At 48.6% G+C, this 16817-nt stretch overlaps 1 pseudogene; it reads right to left on the bottom strand.

Annotated features, from left to right (window-relative positions):
- Positions 1-2616: 2616 nt before the first annotated feature.
- Positions 2617-15917, bottom strand: LOC136452769 (uncharacterized; annotated as a pseudogene).
- Between the last annotated feature and the right edge of the window lie 900 nt (positions 15918-16817).

Raw genomic sequence — 16817 nt, 5'->3', positions numbered from 1 at the left:
AAGGTAATTGCTGCTGCAATCGCATTAGATTAGCACGTAAGCAGCTGGCAATTCAAGGCATGCGGGGGTAATTCAAGGCAGCACGACCATCAGTAGGAGAGTCATCACTCATCAGACATCAAGCAAGAACAAGCAAGGTTTTCCTTTTTTCTTTTTACCGAGAAGCATGCAAGGGTCGTCATCGTCGGGCAGGACATCGACGAGGAGACAGCGGCAATCGCACTGCAGAGCAGAGAGATTGCAATCCATCAATCGCTGGACGGACGGATTGATGGCTCATCAGTTCGAATGCGGCCATACGGATACAGCAGCAGCCGCGGACTCAACACGCATGCCACATTGCCACTACGTCGCGCGCACGAACAAGCATGGTAGGCGGTGGACGCAAGCAACAGCCCGGGTTGGCCCTTTGGCCGTCGGAGCAGCTGGAAGAACGAACGGGCAGGCAGGCTTTCTTGCGAAGAAGTTCACGGGTCATTCTCCTTAATCCTTATCCGCGCGGAGGTGCGGCCGCTGTTCTTACAAACGGGGGAACTCTTCTACGGTGTGTGTTCACAGAGAAGTTCACAGAATGGTAGAAACCTGTAACGTTGTAATCTCTCAATGGTAGATAGCTAAGACCAGATCTTTTAATGGTACATTGCCAAACATGCGATCTTTCGATGGTACGTACCCAATTTTCCCTTGGGAGAGTGGTGAGAGGGATGGGTTATCTCCGGAGAGAAGTGGCACATGGCCCTACTACGTGTACACGAGGTTTCGACAGCGGTGAGAGGATGGCACTAGGGCCCGGTCCGTGGGTCCCAATAGCAGTGGAAAGTCGATTTTGCGGTTGCGGAAGGGGCTCGTGGGCGTTGTATTTTCGCTTCGGTGTTGAATCTCGACCTTGGATGGACACAGTGTATGGTCGGCGGCAACGAAATGGCTTGGTGGGAGGAAGGGTGTACTCCCTCAGTTCCAATAAAAGGGGAGATTTAACTTTTTACCATTATAAGAATCGCCACCTCCTAAGATCTCACTTCAATGGATGGCAATACGATTTTAGCACGCAACGGAGAGAAGAGATACAGAAATGCCACATTTGCACTCATGGCACGACAGCGCGTGAGTCCATATCGGATCCGAGGCAGCAAGGGGGTGGCAAATGACCATGGCTGCCCCTGCCCTCTGCTGCTAACCCAGGCGGGCCACACTCAGTCGCCTCGACCGGCCCATTTCCCCACTCGTTCCTCGTTCTTCGTCTTCCCGATCTCACCGTAGCCCTCCAACGATGTCGCCGCCTTCCTCTCCCTCCTTCCTCTCCCAGCTTTCTCAATGGAGCATTACTCGGAGTCATCTGGAGGTGGACGGGCGAGGAGCAGGCTTCACAGTGGCCTAAGCACCCGCATTGCCTTGGTCGGTCTCGATCCCATTGGTGAGCTCAGCAGTTTCCCGTTGATCCCTTGCCCGGATTGCCATCTTGCTTGAGTGGTGGAAGGGCGGACCAAGAAGAGCAGTGAGAATCATGGCCGTCTGTACTTCAAGTGTGCAAGGAATGAGGTGAGTGGTCTCCTGGATTTTCCTAAATTAGCACAGTTAGGGTTCTAATTTGTGTCATTTTTTTAGTTCCCCAAGTTGTGTGGGTACTATCGATTCGAGAAGCAGTACTTCCAGCATTTGAAGGATCTCGGCATCGTCATTGTTTGGCCATTGAACTAGGCAGAGGTGATGGAAGAAGAAGCTTTAGTGGGGAGTCCAGATGGTGACAAGCAGCAGAGGAAGGGATTGGAGCTCAAGCTGGAGAAACTGATGTTGAAGATGAACATGTTCATTGCTTGTGTTGTATGTGTTGTCTTTGTGTGTGTAGTGATGTATGCTGTAATGAAGTAATGGATGAATGAAACTGAAAAATGTTGTCCCCATAATTTTATTGGCTGGATGGATGAATGAAACTGATGGATGACTGAAACTAGATGGATGAATGAAACCGATGGATGACTAAAACTAAAATGATGAATTGACACATAATTCATAGAGGTAGCTTAAGGCCACACATAACAGAGGTAGCTTAAGGCCACACATAAAAGGTTGCTTAAGGCCACACATAATTCATAGAGGTAGCACAAGGGTTTCAAGTAGCACATAACTTAATAGAAACCATAACAGGTAGCTTAAGTCCACATGTTACATCACAGTAGCTTAAGGCCACACATTACACAGTCATTTGGCCACTTACATCACAGTAGCTTAAGGCCACACATTACATAGTCTTGTGGCCACATAAAGCACATTACATGTTCAGGTGTTTCACTTTTTCTTCCCTTTCTTTGCTGGAGTCTTCTTTCCTGGACTCTTTCTGACCTTGGATGCTAGCTGCTTCCTCCTTGGTGTCATCTTCCTTAGAGCACCATCAGCAGGCATGTCTTCAATCTGGTTTACAATTTGCAAATCTAGGCTTGGAGGTGTTCTTGGGCTTGATGGTGGAATTGTCTCCAGTGGTGGCACATCTAGGAGATGCCTCTCTGTTTGTTCTGCTGCTTCTGCTATAGCAGCAGCCTTATCTGTTGCTTATGTAGCCTCTCTTGCTGCCTTTGCAACTGCCTCTCTAACCATTGCTGCTCTTGTCCTTGGTGTTCCTTAGTCTGTTGGTGGCTGGTCCTTCTTGGCCTTCTTTCTGCCTGGTCTAGGTGCTGTCTTCTTGGTCCTCTTCCTGTAAATAAACACCACAGTTATTGCTTATTTGTTGAAATAAGATAACAATTTAGTATTTGCCTTTTCTTTGTCCCTGTCAGTGCACACCTCCAGCTACCACTTCTGTGGCCATACTCACCACAGCCAGTACATTTTACCTGCCTAGTTCTTTTTTAGTTCTTTTAGTTGGAGATAGGTACATGCTCTTCTTCAATCTGCCTGGTTGTTTTTTCTTCTTGAACAGTGGTGGCAACAACTTGAAACCCTTATCAACCTCAGGCCATTGGTCCCTGTCAGTGATGTTTAGAATAATACCATGGTAGGTAGCCTGAAACTTCTTAATAGAGTAGTATTTGTCCACATATAGGTCCATTTGGGGCTGCCTCATAGTGGTGATGACAGCTAGTGCATGTGGGCATGGCTTCCCAGTTACCTGCCATTCTCTATAGGTGCAAATATGCTTTGTAAGATACACAACATGCCTCCTCACTTCTTCATCTTTGTATATCTCTGTGACTTCTACTTCTTCTGGATGCCCCTTGGTCACTTTGAGGTGGCCTAGACCCTTGGAAGTTGCATTGAGCTGGTGTATGATAGCAGGTAAGGTTTCTCTAGTCAAGGCAGTAGAGATCTTCCTTCTCTTAGCAAATAGGACCATTGTTTTCTCCCTGATAGTATCAGCCAAACAATGCATAGGCAGATCCTTGTGCTCTTTGATCCATGCATTCTAGGACTCAGCTAAATTATTGTTGATGTAGTCACATTTGATGTCACTGCTGAATTTGCTCCTGGCCCAGAGTAGGTTATGGTGCTCTTTCAACCAAGTAAGCACACCAGGGCTAGCTGCCACAACCTTGTTAAAGAAATACTTGAATTTGTGAGGAGTATAGGCCCTAGTTGCAGGCCACATGTTTTTGGCATAGACATCTCCACTGTAATATTTCTTCATATTCTCCATCAAATGTCTGAAGCACTCTCTCTTCTCACACTGAGGCCACACTTGAGCCACTACTACCTCAAGACCCTTGCAAGCATCAGTGCATACTGCTAACTTGTCCATAGGTCCACTTGCTTTGCTAAGCTGCTCCATGAACCAGATCCAGTTTCCCTTAGTTTCTGAGTCAAACAATCCAAATGCTAAAGGATACATCCAGTTATGACCATCTAATGCTTGGGCTGAGGGCAAGTGGCCATTCCACATCCCATTAAGGGCTGTGGAGTCTATACTAATGTATGGTCTACATCCATGTCTAAAACCATCTATGGCTGCCTTGAAACAACAAAAAAATCTATCGAAATGAATCTTCCCATCAACTTCTTCAGTAGCTATCTCAACTATGGTACTAGGTGATCTCATCTCTACCTCTGCCTTAAATCTATACAACCAATCAAATGAGTCATCCCACTTACCAAAAAGCTTGTTGGCTGCTCTCTGTCTGCTATACACTATAGTTTGGTATGGGATCTCAATCTTGTATTTGGTCTGTAGCTCCTCCTGCACTTCCTTTGGACCCATGCTTGGCTTCTTCTTGAGTAGTGGAATAGCCCTCTCTGCCACCCAAGCTTGTGAGGCCATCCTGCCAACCACTCTGCTTCTAGAGGCATAATTATGTTGCCCTTGATTTATTTGCACCTACACATGCACAAAACAACCAAACATAAGTAACCAGACAAACATAACAGCCAGACAGTTTAAATGAAACAAAACAAATCTATAAAAAATACCCTGACACTCCCATCATGTTGGGTTCTAGCTCTAATAATCCAAGGACATCCAAGAGAAGCATAATTTCCCCTAAACCTTGATGTATCAGAGTGTGTAGTATGAAGCTCAAACTCCTTGATAATTGCATGTTGTCTCATAGCTAATCTGAAATCATCCATAGAAGGGTAAGAAACCCCTACAGATATATCTGGATTATCCCTGTCCCAATCAAACACTAGCTCCTCACCCACATGATCATCAACTAGTATAGGTCCTTCTACCATATCACTCTGCATCTCAGCTGTCATGGTAGGGATAGGCAAGCCTCCCTAGCTGCTTCATCTACTCTTTCATCTACTGCTTTAAAACTCATTGCTTCATACACTTTGTCCTCATCAGCAACTTCCTTCACCTCTCCATCCTCATTAGGCTCTGCCAATACAGTCAACTCAGCCCAATCAACCTCTTCTACTTCTTCCACTAGCAAAGATGGAGGTGGAGAGCTACCGGTGTCACCACTGCCTTCTACATTATCAGTAGTAGCACTGCTTTGTGCATTACCAGGAGCAACACTGCCTTGTGCATTACTAGGAGCAGCACTGCCTTGTGCATTACTAGGAGCAGCACTACCTTGTGCATTACTAGGAGTAGCACTGCCTTGTGCATTACCAGGAGCAGCACTGCCTTGTGCAGAAGTGACACCAGATGCACACCTAGCACCAGAGCTAGCATTGGCACTTTGAGCATGTTTGCTGACTACATCCACTATAAGCATAGCTACCCTATCATCCCATCTATCCTTTATTAGCTGCTCAAAATGTTCATCCCTCCTAACTTTCCATTCAGATTCACTGTCACTGTCAACCACCCAAACATCCAATTTCTGTGAAGGTCCCCAGATTATTTTACTGGCCATTTCATCATGAAATTTAGACAGAGAAAACTGCACAGTCCTATCCAGCCATAGTTCATGCTCTTGCAGTGCCATTTCTACTTGCCCGTACTCACCATCAGCAACATACTTAGAAACCTTAACAACTAATCTAAACGCGTTGCCAGGATCAATCCTGACACAATAACGAACAAAAACACAAATAAAACTGTTAGACACTATCCTACTACACACCATCTTCCCAATCTGGAATCAAAGCAAGGACAAAGTGCACTGAAGTTAACTTACCAATGCGTCTCCTTCAATCACCACCGCAACAGAAGCCACTACATCAACATCCTACGAAGCAAGGAAGGTGGACAATTTCACCATCACTGATAGGAACCCTAACCTAACCTACAATCCCATCAAAACCAGTGCAATAAAATGAGTGGGATGGCGACAATGGCGGTCCACACATACCTTCAATCCATCGAGAAAGCTAGGAGAGGAAGGAGGGAGAGGAAGGCGGTGGCGTCGTCGGATGGCGGCGGCGGTGGTGGAGGCCTACGATGAGACCGGGAAGACAAAGAACGAGGAATGAGCAGGGAAATGGGCCAGGCGAGGTGACTGAGTGTGGCTTGCCTGGGTTAGCAGCAGAGGGCAGGGGCAGCCATGGTCATTTGCCACCCCTTGTTGCCTCGGATCTGACGTGGACTCACGTGCTGTCGTGCCATGAGTGCAAATGTGGCATTTCTGTATCTCTTCTCTCCGTTGCGTGCTAAAATCATATTGCCATCCGTTGAAGTGAGATCTTCGGAGGTGGCGATTCTTATAATGGTAAAAAGTTAAATCGCCCCAATAAAAGAGTCATTTTAGAGCTCAACATGCTTATCAGAGTAGATATCCAGATCCAGATGCGCTCTCTCAACGGTGGCCTCTCTTGCCGTGGGGCATCTCCCAATACCGATGACCTCGGAGGAGCCTACGACCGTCCTCGCTCTTGATAGGAAGAGGAGGTGCCCGGTCAAGATGGAGATGGAGGAGCCTAGCGTGGAGCCCATGACTGTCCTCACTCTTGCCAAAGAGCTCTTTCTAGCACCGCTGCGCTGGTGATGGGTGGACCTTGGTGACCCGGTCGTGATCAGACGATCGGCGAGCATGCCTCCACCTTATCGCACGAGCGAGCCCTCGTTGACCTCCACCTCCGCGCGTCCTCACCGCCTATGCGCCAGTGGAGTAGACGGGCCCATCTATGCCACCACCAGACAACGACGGATCCAGACAGTGTGGGGGCCATGCCCACTCTCGTCGTTGTCCTCTTCGAGGAGCGGCCCTGCCCTCGCCGTAGGCCTTTTGCAGCGTCAGTGCCACAGCCACCGAGCCCTACACTCACCTCGCCAACGCAAGAGAAGAGGAAGGATGTCGTAGGCAGAGAGGTGAGAGGGCATTATCGGAGGGGAAGAAGAGGGTGGATGCGCCTGCTCCTTCCGGTGACCTCACGCCCAAGGTTGTGCCGCCTTGGTCTACTCTACGCATGCAGCGATGTGACTATGACTCTGCGAGGTGAAGGAGAGGATGAGGTGGGGTGGGAGGGAGCGATGAATGATGACCTCTAGTGTAGGGAGCAGGGGCTAGTGGATGGTGCAGTAGATGGGCCCCTAGCCTAAAATGACTCTTTCTATGGGACACCGTTCGAATCCTACAACGACACTTTTACTGGACGGAGGGAGTAGTTTACCGTAACGTACTAGAATACACAAACAGACCACTCGATCTTCTAGATGCTGAACTACACAGCACCAAATCTATTTGTCACAGCTTGTGCTTTCACAATTTTTTGTTGTAGAGGCTCTCTAGGGATTATACAAGTTCCTACACACAAATAAGTACAACCGAGTAGATCGACTACGAAGAATGCAAATCTAATCTCTACTACTACTTACAGCGTCCATACCTTTGTCTATTGTCCCTCGTCATGAATAAAAAAAGGAATGCTTGAAGAATGGAGACATCCCCAGTTGTTAATGATAAGACGATCATAGAACTCAAGATTGAACAGTGGCCCTATTCGGCTTACCCCATATTCGGCTTGTTCGGCTTCCTTTTTTTAGCCGGAACAGTATTTTTCTCTCACAACAATTCATCCAGAACAGTGTTTTCAGCTAGTTTCAGTTAAGTTTTTGACCAACGAACGGGGCCAAAGAATTCAATTAAAGTAGTCAAGCGAAGCAATCAGGGATTCAAGATCAAATGGATCATGAAGGAGTCGTGTTGCAAGCAAATACTTAAGGATTGAAGACCTCTCAAGAGTTAAGATTGCCAAAAAGGGGAGTCAAGTACGAAATTGATTGACTAGATATTCAAGTGTGCATAGTGATGCAATCTTGATGAACAAATGGTCCAGAGAACTAGGTTATGTTGCAAGGAATCCAGCAGAATAAGTTTCACCTCAAATAGAGTTTATGTGAAGAAGTTAGAGGAGAAAGCAGAGGAGTTTGAACACAACGGACAATCTAGCTATGAAGTAAAAGCACACACCAAGTAGAAGAGTTGATGTCTGGTCAGTGACTTTGTGTGAAGGAACTACGCAAACAAATGCACTAAATGGTCCAACAAGTAGGAGATAAAAGCACCGGACAATCAACAAACTAAGACAGACTAGGATTGCATGCCAGAGTTTTTTTTGTGGTTGGATTGCATGCCAGAGTATGCTTAGCTTTAGGGCTTAATTATGCAACAAAGGCCCCTATCTTGGTGTGCTGTTTACTATGGATATGTTTAGCGTGATAGCTCTAATAACTTGTTAGTATGAATCTTTCTAGTTCTTAGGTTATGACCATAGGTGGGGAGTGATAATTTCGATAGGCTGATAGGCTAAGATTCGTTGTGATGAATTTTTAAAGTCTTAGTTCACCCTCTTAGGGCCATTCGATCCTTACACATTGCCATCTCCAAAGGACATCGCTGTCTTCGAGGTGGAAGATGTATGGAGAAGACGGATGGAGATTGCGACACGATGCGATGTTGTCCTGGATTAGAGTGTGAAGAGAGATGTGTGAGGCATAGAAATAGAGCGCTAGAGATTGATGTCAAACCTATGCTTGTCTGGATCTAGGTCCAAGGGATTCACTATGGCATGCCACATCAGGAGACAGGGTTGGTCATGATCTGTTTGGACCTACATGACACTTGTAACGAGTTAATGGATTTAAAGTTACATTTTAAGAGTTTAAATCTTATATTACATCCTAGGACGAGTTTGGGAAAATGAAAATGTACTTTGAAGGTTTGAAGACCTCGATGATATCACAATAAATCTTTGAGGACCACACATATATTGTACTCACCTTTTATGTCAAGTCTGCAATTTGAGTATTTTTAAAGATAATTTTTTTATCTGACACTAAATAAACGTCCTTCCTATTTGACACTAAAAACTGAAATCTTTCTTATCTAACATTAGTTTTATTTTTCATGCCTTATTTGACACGACCGTGGAGAGCGGGCTCACAGTGCCAGGCTCGGGGCCCGACCAACTTTGGAGCCCTGATGCGGGGCAGGCCGCCTACGTGTGCAGCGCGGGGTGTGCCGCCATAGGTGGGTTCGAGGGCTTGGGTGATAAGGGCAGCCTCCGGCGTTGGCTACAATAGGACATGCTGCGTGTGGCACGCACGGCGAGGTCGCCCCTGGTCATATGGGCATGGTGCAAGGGGCGATGTTGGTCCTATCTACGGGCGGCCCGTGGTTGAACTTTGATAGCATGCCATAGCTGGTGATGGCCGATGGGCGGGCCTTGTGCAACCGTGCGGCAGCCGCTAGCGCTACCGGCCATTGCGACGGTGAAGACATTGCACTATAGCCTACCTTGGGACCTCCTAGTTAGCGCTGCGGCCACAGCACTTGTGGTCGCTGCCTCCTAACGCGCAATAGCAGCACAAACCTTATGCTTCCCGTTGTCTGCTTCTTCCTCCCATTTGTGTTTTTTGTCTATTTCCTGGCATGAAATCCAGTTTATAGAATGTCGGGTTCATAAACCCAGGGTCCATTAGGGATCGGCTTCCACGTCAAGGCTTAGCCCGAGCCGATAGCACGTAACTCATGGGCCGGCCCAATAGTCTAAAATGATAGGCCAGAAGGGCAGCCCAGTCACCGACCGAAAGGTCTGGCCAAAGAGGAACAACGCCCGCTCATCGGCGGCTTCAGCCCACCTCTTCGACCGTAGCGTTCGCTTTGACTCCAGCCACCACCGGATGGCCTCTCCGATCGAAAGGCCTGGCCCAAAACACTACTTCTGACTCTGACCCCACGTCTTTGACCGGGGATCACAGGAACCTTGCTCACCGCTCTTCTCCGACCGGCGCACGCAGAGCCGACTAGAGCCATCCGACCGGGGACGCCTGCTCGGTAGGAACCAGGAGACGTGCGGAGAAAAGCAAGGCAAGGCTCACAAGTCAAAACCATTGTACCAGGGACCATACCCTGCATAGAATAGTACTCTACAGCCACCCTGACACAAACAGTATTGTAGGCGCCGCTAAAACTCCCATACGGTAAGGCCCCCCACGTGCCTCTAGGCATCAATAGCGTTATGGGTGCTAGGATTTACCATACTAGGTGAACGTGGTGAGACTCCTCACATGCCTCTAGGCATCAAACAGTATTTGCAGGTACCGACGTCTACCATCCTTAAAGAAGGCAACACGACGTCCCACATGCATCTGACATTCTACAGTGACATCAACAGTGTTGTAGGCGCCTACCATTATCTTGTACCCACCGACGTGGACAACAAGGCTCGGTAGGTGTGGGCAACAAGGCTCGGTAGCATACATACCCTCATCCTCTCACTTGTAAAGCCATCCCTTTTATCTATAAAAGGGGATGCACCTCCTCCAAAAAAGGAGAGCCCTTCTTGAAGATAACAAGCACCGATCAAGTTCACTAGCTCGCAACCACAGAACCGCCGGGTTCGTACCCCAAGCACACGCTTGAACACTTAGCTCATAGCGTAGCTCTTGTCGCTCTTGGCTCTTCTGACCGGATCCGACCAGACCTCTTGTACACCCCATCTTTCTCCTTCTCATTTGTAACCCCACTGTAAACTTCGAGCACCTAGGCTCAAGAATAAAGTCACTGACCGACCCAAACTAGACGTAGGGCACGTTACCTAAACTAGTATAAACCCTGTGTCATTGAGTGCTAGGCCACCTTCGATCACAACGTACGGCGAAACTACAAATATTTACTAGTTGGTCACATTCTATACCGACAGTTGGCGCCGTCCGTGGGGAAGACGTTGTGCGTTCAACACTTTTTGGTCAACGGATAGCCCACTTTTCTGCCACCCTCGCCATGGCAGGCTCGGGCGATACGATTCGCTTTGGCTCGCTAGAGTTTCCCGCACTCTCACCCGCTAGGATGCGGGTTCCACCCATCTTCGAGCCATCCTAGGCCTTCCTCTTCTGAAGCCTGGACTTTGTCGTTGGCTGGCTCGGCGTGCTACACCTCCGCGAGGAGGCTCACGTCCCAGCACCCATCGGAGGGGTGCCCTCCATCGACTCTGGGATGCACGACTTCGACAACGCAGCATCTGCGCTTCTTTTCGAGCAAACTCTCTGCTCAAACCCCGCTGTGAGTAATATACATGCTGTTATTTACTTACTATTCTCTATCTTCCACCGATTCTCCGGTGGAACCCTGTTGTCCCCAATGCAACCGTTGTATGACCAGTTCCCCTATGGCCTCACATCTTCTGTGGATGCATACGCCCGAGGGCTCCGAAGGATGCCTACGCTGCCCCCTCTCGCATCTGAATTCATGGGAATGGTGAGCTATGCACCCACCTATTTCCTCAACCTCATGGATGACGATGGCAAGAGTGATGGCTCTAGCATCGGCGACATAGCACCTAGCCACCATCTGTCCCGGGAGTGTGCCATGGTGGACCCTCCGAGACACCCACCGGCGGAAGTAGAGTCCTCATGGACTCACACCTCTCCGGACCCTTATACAATGACCCTCGAGCTCACACTTGAGCATGGGGAGGAACTACGACAACGGTGGCTGCATCAGCCACCAACTATGCCGACACGCTCGACACACCACACTGTGCCCTACGCACATAGATCGATGAGCGACGCCTGGGGGCACACCCGTTAGGTCCAGCACAACACCATGGATAGGGGGAACGATCCCCCGCACTTCGCTCGGGCAAACCAGAACATTGCCACCGCGACAATGCTTCTACATGGCCTGTCCAAGCCGAACGACCCTTATGAACAGGCAATCCACCAGAACCTCTAGGCACTAGTGGAGACCACCGCCATTCAATAAGCGGAGTGCTCCATATCATGATGCCGACACATGTCCTCGCTCTTCGCTAGGGGAACGAGAACGCGACAGATGGGTCGCTCCACCCGATCATTGCTACAATTGCCGAGTGCGGCATAGGAGGCTGCACTGGCACCTCATCTTGAATTAGTGACCGCTCTGCACCGACCGCCTGTATTCTCATGGCTTGGACCGAACCAAGACACACATAGCAGTGACCGGAGTCCTAGCCCTGATGGCCTAGGACCATGGACCCTTGTTCAAAACCCGCAACAAACGCTGCTCTCGCCATGCTCTGACAGAGGCCGGGTCAAGGGCAAGGCCAAGCGCTAGGATCAGGACGAAGGCCCCTCCACACAGAGGGGAAAAACAGAAAGAATCACCGCTGACTGACCAACTCCACGTTGGTCGCTACGGCTGATCATGCGGGCACATAGCCCTAGTAGGGCCCTTCCAACCACTTCCATGAGCTCATGGAGAGCCCGTGCACCAACCATGACTACCCCGTAAAACACCTCTACAAGGATTGTCAGCTCCTCAAGCACCTTCTATGACAGGCCGACAGGCCGAAGGAAGCAGCAACCAAGAAAGGGGGCGTAGCGGGCTAGGATCTAGACGATTGAAGGACGAAGTGATCCGACCGAACTCGTACCGACCGAAGGACGACAACGATGCTCATCTCTCCAAACTACTGGAATAGCTATGTCATTTTTCTTAAGCTTTAATCTTACCATTGTTTACTTAGTATATGCTCCTGCAAAAGCACCCCGACCCGAACACTTTTTAGCCCAGGGCGCTTGGGGGCTCCACTAGAGTACACTACTATCATTATGCTTAATGACTACCTCCTTGTTTTGTTTACATATGGTGAAATTCCTTCCTACCCAACCAATGGGATAGTTTGTTCCTTAGTTTTGCTTTACGTAGCTTTGCTTTAAAAACATTCCAACTGATCGCACCCCGCCTTTCCCTATGGTTACGAGCAGCCGAGCCTCACGGGCCATACCCTGGGCTTCTCAGGTCATGGCCTACGGGACAAATGGGCAGGTATGAGAAAGAAAGAATAAAAAACAAAATTATGCTAAGGGAAAATTAAGGAACGAAAGGGAACAGGCTCCCCCGAATGGAGCAATTCCATCACAGAAAACAAAACCGACGATAGTCATTAAGCACATAGTAATATTTACATAGGGGCTTCCCCACAAACTTAAACTTCTATCTTCACTAAATTACTTATATTTTGCAATCTATTGGACTGGCCCAGCGACATCTGCTGATGATACGATCGATGAGGGCACGGGCTGCTCACTCCCCGATGGCATGACGTTCGGCTCAGTCGGGGCTGGGGCTGAAAGGTCCTAATATGGCTAGAGGGGGGGTGAATAGCCTATTTAAAAAATCTACAAATCAACTAGAGCAATTTGATTAGTATGACAAATAGCATAATGTAAACTTGCTCTAGCTCTACAAGGGTTGCAAGCCACCTATCCAACAATTCTAGTTGCAATAATTACTTGGACACACAAACTTGCTATGTAATTACTCACTAAGAGCTCTCAACCTTGCTACTCTAAAGAGCTCAACTAGATGAATGTAAATAATAAAGCAAGCTCTCAATTCTAATTACACTAAAGAGCTTGTATCAACTAGTTTGTAAGGATGTAAATAAGTGAGTAGAGTGATTATACAGACGTGTAGGGGATGAACCAATCACAAGATGAATGTATAGCCAATCACTGGGAGAATGCCAAAGACAAGAGACAATCGATTTTCTCCCGAGGTTCATGTGCTTACCAACACGCTACGTCCCCATTGTGTCAACCAACACTTGGTGGTTCGGTGGCTAAGAGGTGTTTCACAAACCTTGTCCACACGATTGGACACCGCAAGAACTAACCCACAAGTGAGGTAACTCAATGACATGAGCAATTTACTAGAGTTACCTTTCGGCGCTTCGCCGGGGAAGGTACAACTCCCCTCACAATCACTGGAGACGGCCACAAACAATCACCAACTCGTGCCGATCCTCCACCGCTGCCCCGAGCCATCTAGGTGGTGGCAACCACCAAGAGTAACAAGCGAAATCCGCAGCGCAACACGAATACCAAGTGCCTCTAGATGCAATCACTCAAGCAATGCACTTGGATTCTCTCCCAAACTCACAAAAATGATGAATCAATGATGGAGATGAGTGGGAGGACTTTGGCTAAGCTCATAAGGTTGTTATGTCAATGAAAATGTGCAAGAGAGCACCCTTGAGTCGGCCATGGGGCTATAAATAGAGCCCCCATCAAATAGAGCCGTTATACTCCTTCGCTGGGCAAATCGCGCTCTGACCGGACGCTCCGGTCATACTGACCGGACCCTAGACACAGCGTCCGGTCCATAGATGTAAGCCACGTGTCATTCTGAGTTAAACTTGAGCCGCCAGATCACAACGGCTATTAACTGACCGGACGCTCCAGCAAAACTAACTGGACACAGAATCCTCAGCGTCCGATCGTTTCCAGTAAGCTCCCCGAGGCATATTTCTTCGACCGGACGCGTCCGGTCCACCTTGACCGGACACAGACCAGCATCCGGTGCAATACCCTCGTTACTGTGCAGACCCGTTAGTTTGACCGAACGCAGAAACCAGCGTCTGGTGCTGTCAGACCCAGCATCCGGTCAGTTGACCGATGCCAGCGTCTTCGCGATCAACTCATTTTCACTTCTAACTTCTTCACCCTTGATCCAATGTGCCAACCACAAGAATTTGCATCCGGCGCAATAGAAAATAGGCATTTCATTTTCCCGAAAGCGCCCCAAACCCATCTCAACCCTGGAAACACCACCTCCTTTGTAGATGTACCAACACCACCAAGTGTATCACCTTGTGCAGAAGTGTTAGCATATTTTCACAAACATTTTCAAGGGTGTTAGCACTCCACTAGATCCTAAATGCATATGCAATGAGTTAGAGCATCTAGTGGCACTTTGATAACCGCATTCCGATATGAGTTTCACTCCTCTTAATAGTATGGCTATCTATCCTAAATGTGATCACACTCACTAAGTGTCTTGATCACTAAAACAAAATGGCTCGTACATTTTATACCTTTGCCTTAAGCCTTTTATTTTTCTCTTTCTTCTTTTCCAAGTTTAAGCATTTGACCATCACCATGCCATCACCATTGTCATGATCTTCGCCATTGCTTCATCACTTGGAGTAGTGCTACCTATCTCATCATCATATTGATAAACTAGGTTAGTACTTAGGGTTTCATCAATTAACCAAAACCAAACTAGAGCTTTCAGGGGCGACGTTCACTTCTAACCTAGGCTCCACACCATCTACAGGCTGGGCAGCATTTTCCCCACGCATGCTTCTGGCCATATCTTCATGGTGGACGTCCATCACCCACTGGGCAGAGACTTGCTCCGCCACCAACCTTGAGTGCGGCAGCAAGCCCTCCCCAATCGACTGGATGTCCTCCATGATCAAGCCTTCAGCATACCCGCTGCAGATGGCAGCGAAGTCTAGGTTCAGATGGTGCGTCGCCACCGAAGTTAGCACCCCTGATGCCCTATAGAACAACCCACTCTTGATAAGGTCCTGAACCGCATTCGGGACCTCCACCAGCTGGATCGCGGGCGCGCTAGTACTAGGCGCCGACCTAAAGATGTCCAAGACGACAAGCTAGGCAACGTTGTGGATCTGGTCAAGATCCCCCTTGAGAGCACATCGCTCTTCACAGGACTTGGCCAGTTCCTCCGCATTCCGACTGAGGGTCGCCTTGATCATCTCTAAGTTCTGCTCTAGCATCTTCACCTTTCCACCCAGCTCTGAGAAAAGAGTGACAAGCTCAGAAACAGGTTGAAGGAAAAAACCAACAACAAAGAACAGAAAAAGCACGTATCGATGCAGAAGTTCTCAAGGATGGAGAGATCCTCTGCCTACCGGGCCACCTACTCACGTAGCCAAGCACTCGCGTCCTCCATCCCCATCACCCAGCCTTAGAGCGTGAGCACCTCCTAGTCTGCCTCCGACCAGGCCTTCTGCTCCACCTCTAGGGCCTTCCGTGCTGACTCTAGGGCGTTCTGCGCCGACACCAAAGCGGCCCACTCTGGCTCAAGGGTCGTCAAGGACTCTTGCAATGCTACCTTGGTGTTCACCAGGGATGTCTGTAACCCCACCTTGTTCTCTACTCGATGGGCCTTCACTGCCTTGAGCCCTTGCTCGGCGGTAGTCACCCGCTCAGCTACACATTGCCCCTCTGCCCACGCCACGATCACCTCAGCCGCTTGGTCCTGGGACTCACAACGAGCGAACGCTAGCTGACGCTCGAGCTTGGCCATCTAGGCATGCTCTGTTCAGAGAAAGCGAGACTTGCGGGACGATGTCCCCTTCAGTCTCTATGAAAAACAAACATGCTAAGGCAACCAACAAAAGATTCAGAGGTCAAAGACAAGTCCACGAAACTCACCTCCATAGCAAACTCTCCACAGGTACCATGAAAGAAAGATCAGGAGGAGAATCCTCGAAGTCGGCGACCTCATACTCTAGAGGACCCAATCAACAAAGGAAAAACACAAACTCTCTCCGCCATAGGAAGGACCCTATACGGTGATTGAAGTAATCCGACCAGGCACCTACCGACTGGAGGACGACAACGGCAACGCTCTCACCAACACTTAGAACATTGAACAGCTACATCGTTTTTCCCCTAAAAATTTGGTATTACCGCTTTTTTAAGTCAACACTTAGTCCTGAAAAGCACCCCGGCCCGAACAGTTGTAGCCCAGGTCGCTCGGAGGCTACATAAGGGCATAATACCGAATATTACCTATGTTTTTATTGTCACATGGTAAACAAAGTTTTCCCCAAATGGAAGCACTTTTCCTTTCCTTTAAACTGTCCTATGTAACTTTGTTCTTACTCCTAACCGAACGCACCCCGCCACGACCTACGGCTACGAGCAGCCGAGCCCCGCGGGCCATGCCTAGGCTCTTAAAAAAGTTGTAGCCTAAGGAACTAATGGGTAGGTGCGAAAAAGAAAGGACAAAAACAATAGCTATGTTAGGATAAAAATAAGGAACAAATAGTGATTCTGTCACAGAGAACAGGACTGATGTGTTCATTAATACAAAAACTGTTCACACAAGGGCTCACCCACGATCGACGAGCGCAGGCCCCGGTCAGACATTTCGGACTGAAGCTCTCCAAACCCCGTCACTCAGGTCATCAAGGTGAGCATG

The sequence above is a fragment of the Miscanthus floridulus genome, chromosome 1, assembly GCF_019320115.1.
Source record: "Miscanthus floridulus cultivar M001 chromosome 1, ASM1932011v1, whole genome shotgun sequence".
Lineage (NCBI taxonomy): Eukaryota > Viridiplantae > Streptophyta > Magnoliopsida > Poales > Poaceae > Miscanthus > Miscanthus floridulus.
The sequence above is the reverse complement of the archived record's forward strand: the minus strand, read 5'-3'. Positions and strand labels throughout refer to the sequence as shown.